Source organism: Anopheles moucheti, assembly GCF_943734755.1.
Source record: "Anopheles moucheti chromosome X unlocalized genomic scaffold, idAnoMoucSN_F20_07 X_unloc_7, whole genome shotgun sequence".
Classification (NCBI taxonomy): Eukaryota; Metazoa; Arthropoda; class Insecta; order Diptera; family Culicidae; genus Anopheles; species Anopheles moucheti.
The window spans coordinates 146,595-152,500 of NW_026453581.1; the positions used below are offsets into that span (position 1 = coordinate 146,595).

Here is a 5,906-nt window from a genome sequence, read left to right on the forward strand (position 1 = left end):
TGATGCCAGCGGAGGGCGTCAGCTACCTCGACATGTATAGGGCGATTCGTACGAGCTCGCATCTCGACGGCATGCAGGAGAAGATCGGCGTCGGCAAGCGAACGCCGAAAGACACCTTGCGGCTGCCGCTGAGCCGTGATGCCGACAGCGCCGAGCTGTGCCAGCGTATCCGGCAAGCCATCGGAGACAAGGGTGCGGCGTCCGTGCGTACGGAGATGTCGATGGTGCTCATAACAAACATCGACTCCTTGGCGAGCGAGGACCAGCTGCGTCGGGCGGTGTTGACGGCTCTCGGCAAGGAGCATTCCGAGGCCACCTTCGACATGTGGGAGCGGCGAGACGGCACGAAGCGTGCTCGCGTTCGTCTGCCCCGGTCGGATGCGGAGCATCTGGCTGGGAAGCGCCTGCTCCTAGGACACACCTCCTGTTGGGTGTGGGAGGTCCCGAAAGCGTCGCTGGAGGAGAAGCGGTGCTTCCGATGTTTGGAGCGCGGCCACTTCGCCGGGCAGTGCTCGGGAGAGGACCGCAGCAAAGCGTGTATCCGGTGTGGCGCGGAAGGCCACAAGGCAGCGAGCTGCACTGGCGAGGCTCGCTGTTTGAAGTGTGGCGGCCCGCACTCGATTGCCGCAGCTTCGTGCAAAGCTGCAGCCACACGATGATGATAGAAGTGCTCCAGATAAATATCGGTAAGAGCAGGAGCGCTCAGGATCTTGCGCTCCAGCGGATGAGGGAGGAGGGAGCAGACGTGATGCTCATCACGGAGCTCTATGCTGTGCCGGCCAACAATGGGAACTGGGCATCCGACGACGCACTGAAGGCCGCGATCGTCACCAGTGGCCAACGGTTTCCCATACAGCGGGTGAGGAGCGTGCAGCATCCGGGCATCGTAGCTGCCGAGGTGGCGGGCATCGTTGTCATCTGCTGCTATATTCCGCCATCGATCGGCCTCCCGGAGTTCGAGCAGCAGATGGACCGGCTGGAGGTACTTGCGCGAGGCCACCCTTGCGTGCTGATAGCTGGTGACTTCAACGCGTGGCATGGGGCCTGGGGGAGCGAGCGGGCCAACCTTAAGGGTGAGGCGCTCCTTCAGACGGTTACCAGCCTAGGATTGGAGGTCCTCAACCGCGGCACGGAGCCGACATTCCTGGGGAACGGTGTGGCTCGGCCCAGCAGAGTGGACGTCGCCTTCGCGAGTCCAACGCTCTGCCGATCGGATGGAGCAGCGGAGGACATCAGCTCCTGGCGGACGCTAGACCGCTACTCCTATAGCGACCACCGCTATATTCGGTTTGCGGTCGGGCAACAGCATCGTACAGGTCAGCGGCCCGGACGGGGCATTCATCAGCAGGAAGGTGTCGAAGTACGGGAGGCGGGTACTCGCTGGCGAACTCGCCAGTTTTGCCCCCGTACTTTCGAGCTGGCACTTGAGGCGACCCGTTTTGCCGATCGGGTGACCGATGCGGCAAGCCTGGGGATGGTGCTTACGGAGGCCTGCGACGCTACCATGGCGAGGATTGGGCAGTCGCAGCAGCAGAGGAGGAACTGCAACACATATTGGTGGACTCCGGATATCGAGGAGCTGACCGAGCGCTGCCGGTTGGCTCGGGAGCGACAGTTATTGGCCCTCGACGAGACGTCCGCCGAACTGGCTTCAGAGGAACATCAGGAGGCGCGTGCTGCCTTAAGGGTGGCAATTAAGGCCAGCAAGCAGCGCCAGTTCGATGAGTGGCTGCAGGCCCTGGCTGCAGATGAGACGGGACAGTGGTTCCGGCAAGTGCTTCTTCGGTTTCGGGGCAGCTGGACGGCGCGTGAACGCGATCCAGCGGTGTTGCAGCGGATCGTCGAGGAGCTGTTTCCGGAGCATCCCCCGGTCGAGTGGCCGGACGTCACGCCTTCGGAAGGGGACACTCCCGTCCGTCCGATCAGCTGCGCGGAGCTCCAGGCGATAGCGAGCGAGCTGCATCCGCGGAAGGCGCCTGGCCTCGATGGAGTACCGAACGCTGCGGTAACGGCTGCCATCCGGAAGTATCCGGAGCCATTCGCTGGTGTCTACCAGCGCTGCTTGGACACCGGCGAAATACCACGCGAATGGAAAAGGCAGAAGCTGGTGCTGTTGCCTAAGCCGGGTAAGCCGCCGGGCGAAGCCTCGTCCTGCCGCCCGATCTGCTTGATCGACAACCCGGCGAAGGTCTTCGAGAGGACTACGCTGGACAGACTCAACGAGCACCTGGAGGATCCGGAGGCACCTCGGCTGGCCGAGAACCAGTTCGGTTTCCGGAAGCAGCGGAGCACCCTGCAGGCGATCCAGCTGGTGGTGGAAGCAGGCGAGCGCGCGATGTCCTACGGACGGACTAACAACCGGGATAAGCGCTGTCTGCTGGTTGTGGCGTTGGACGTCAGAAACGCCTTTAACACCGCCAGCTGGCAGGCGATAGCGATGGCCCTGCGCGAGAAGGAGGTTCCAGCGCAGCTGCAACTCCTGCTCCGCGACTATTTCACCGACAGGGAGCTGGTGTACGACACCCACGACGGCCCGGTGTCACGTCGGGTGACGGCAGGCGTTCCACAGGGGTCAATCCTTGGCCCGACTCTGTGGAACGTTATGTACGACGGCGTTCTGCGGATCCAGCTCCCTGAAGGGGCCACCATCGTCGGCTTGGCCGATGACATCGCCATCCTGGCCGAGGGCTGCACACCCGAGGAGTCGGCGACGGTCGCGGAGGCTGCGATCGACGCGGTGATGGGGTGGCTCGAGGCACGTCACCTTAGTCTCGCCCCCCACAAAACCGAGGTGGTTCTGATATCGAGTCTGCGTCGAGGACGTTTGGAAATTCCTGTGCGCGTCGGCGAAGTGGTCTGCACGTCAAAGCGATCGATACGCTACCTGGGGGTACAACTCCACGAGAAACTCTCGTGGAAACCGCACGTGGAAGCGGCCGCGGACAAGGCCCTCCGTGCGGTGGCGGTGGTTACCTCGGTGATGAGGAACCACAGCGGCCCCCAGGTGGCCAAGCGGCGGTTGCTGGCAGGAGTCGCTGAGTCGGTGATCCGGTACGCCTCGCCCATCTGGGCTAAGGCGACAGACATGCAGTGGTGCCGAAGACGACTGGCCCAGGTCCAGAAGCCACTGGCACGTGGGGTATCGAGTTCGTTCCGCTCGGTATCCTACGAGGTGTCAGTGGTGATGGCTGGTTTGGTGCCGTACTGGCTGGTCGTCAACGAGGACGCAAGGTGCCATAGCAGGCTGCTGGTCGAGCCTGGCGCCAGCAGGAAGGAGGTACGAGCGGCGGAGCGAGCAGCCACGATGCTGCAATGGCAGGACGCCTGGGACCGTGCGGCGGCAACACCATCGGCCAGCCGCTACTTGACGTGGGCGCACGGGATGATTCCCGACCTGCACCGGTGGACGGGACGAAAGCACGGGAAGGTGGACTTCCACCTTTCGCAGGTGCTCTCCGGACACGGATTCTTCCGGGAGTACCTGCACGTCTGCGGCTTCGCTTCGTCTCCGGAGTGTCCACGGTGCGTGGGGTCGGTCGAGTCGGTGGCCCACGTCTTGTTCGAGTGCCCCGTGTTTGAGGAGATCCGACGTGAGCTGCTGGGCTGGGGGACACCCGAGTCGGTCCAGCTTAACAACATCGCAGAGAAGCTGCTGGAGAGTGCGGAGTGGTGGGACCGCATTCAGAAAGCAGCAAAGACCATCACCACAGTGCTTCAACAGCTGTGGCGCGATGAGGAAGCGCTCACCAATGGTCGAACGGAAGCGGCTTTCGCCGAGGACGAGGAAGTGGTCCTCGAAAGTGTGGCCGCACTCTTCGGTGAGGAGATGGACGACGTCATCATCGAAGACATCACGCGGCGCGTGAACGAGTCGCGAGCAGCGCGTCAGCGATCTGCCCGCAACCGACGGCTTCGCGGCAGAGCGGAGGATCGGGCGCGAGTGCGACTGGCTGCGGACGTCGCAGCAGCACTGGCCGCCCGAGATGACGAGATACTGCGGACGGCAGTAGAGGCGGAGCGAGCGGGCCTAGCTCCTCCTCCCATACCTAGGCGTAGCAGAGGGGGACCACCTTCCCCTGAAACGGTTAGAATTCGCCATGAGCGGCGTCTATTCATGCAGCGCGCATGGCGAGCTCGGGTCCAGGCTGAGGGACCCTCGACGACGCGCCGCCGTCGGACCGCGCCTACGGAGGCGGACCTGATAAGGTCTCGGCGGAACAGACGCGAAAACGAAAGGCGCCGTCGTGCTTTGGCTGCAGGCCGACGATGGACACCCGCGGAGGAGGCTGCCGCCAGCGAGGCGGAATGGTCAGATCGATAGATGTCGGGTTGACTTCTTGAGATCTCCGAGAGGGGAAAGAATGAGTGAGTCACGCGGACTAAGCAAGCGTACGCCTTTAATATGCGGTTAAGATACGATTCAATTTAATAAAGAAATAGGGAAGAGACATCCGAAAGGGTTCGTAATGACGCATGACAAATCCCTGGCGGGCGACGTCGTGCGTCAAGAGCGTGGGTTTATGCTATTGTTTGTTAGAACATAATGTTTATGAACAATAAAACCTGCATTTGTTAAAAAAAAAAAAAAAAAAAAACGAAGTGGAGCTTGCGGCTTAATTTGACTCAACACGGGAAAATTTACCAGGTCCGAACTTATCGAGGTAAGACAGATTGAGAGCTCTTTCTCAAATTTAAGGGTAGTGGTGCATGGCCGTTCTTAGTTCGTGGAATGATTTGTCTGGTTAATTCCGATAACGAACGCGACTCAAACAAGCTAACTAGAACGCTGTCAGCAGTGCACCTCCGGGCGCACCTGACGTCAAGGCCGGCGGCCCCTTCACGGGCGGTCGTCGGCCACGTTTGCCCTGCTTAGCGGGACAACTTGTGTTTAGCAAGGTGAGAATGAGCGATAACAGGTCCGTGATGCCCTTAGATGTTCTGGGCTGCACGCGTGCTACAATGTGAGCAGCAGCGTGTTCTCGCCAATTGGCGCCCCCATTCCGAGAGGAACGGGAAATCACCCAAATGCTCATTTAGTTGGGATTGGGGACTGCAACGGTCCCCATGAACCTGGAATTTCTAGTAAGTGCTAGTCATTAGCTAGCGCTGATTACGTCCCTGCCCTTTGTACACACCGCCCGTCGCTACTACCGATGGATTATTTAGTGAGGTCTCTGGAGGCACACCTTCCGCGGTTCCTTCGTGAGCTGCAGCTGGCATGGCCGAAGTTGACCGAACTTGATGATTTAGAGGAAGTAAAAGTCGTAACAAGGTTTCCGTAGGTGAACCTGCGGAAGGATCATTACCGATCAATACATATATGTTGTTGTGTGAGTTGTTTAGAGAGATAGAGAAACACGGTATCAGCAGAACAAACTGCTATGTTACCTTGGGGGCCGCGCACGCCAATTAGACCCGCGAGAGAGGTGTGTCTATACTACGATATTGAGCGTGCGCGACCGTAGGCCAGTGGCCTTCGTACCTGTGCGCACACTCCCAATGGCAGCCATCGAACGCGTAAAGTGTGTGACACAAGGGCGAAGGTAAAGACCCACTAGAACATATTTAAACACTGGCCTCGAGCGAGAGAGAACCTAATCAAGAGAACGAAAGTTGTGCAAGATCGCGCCGATGCCGCCCACATCGCGCGTCGATCAATGGGAAGGAAGACCAATGGTCATCCTTGTCCACCCTGGACGGCTTCGAAGGAACCGAGAGGTGCACGGTTACGCTGTCCGGGGAACTTAAGTTGTGAGAGATGCACCTAGCGCATAACGAAAACATAGGAGACAGTTGAACATACCAAAACCCTAGGCAGGGGATCACTCGGCTCATGGATCGATGAAGACCGCAGCTAAATGCGCGTCAGAATGTGAACTGCAGGACACATGAACACCGACACGTTG

General features: G+C 59.8%; 1 non-coding gene across 1 annotated transcript in view; it reads left to right on the top strand.

The window, feature by feature from the left end:
• Positions 1–5,806: 5,806 nt before the first annotated feature.
• Positions 5,807–5,906, top strand: part of LOC128308945 (5.8S ribosomal RNA) — a 158-nt gene continuing 58 nt past the window's right edge. The window contains exon 1 of the ribosomal RNA XR_008288674.1: positions 5,807–5,906. This exon is cut by the window's right edge and continues 58 nt beyond it. This is a non-coding gene — a ribosomal RNA (5.8S ribosomal RNA).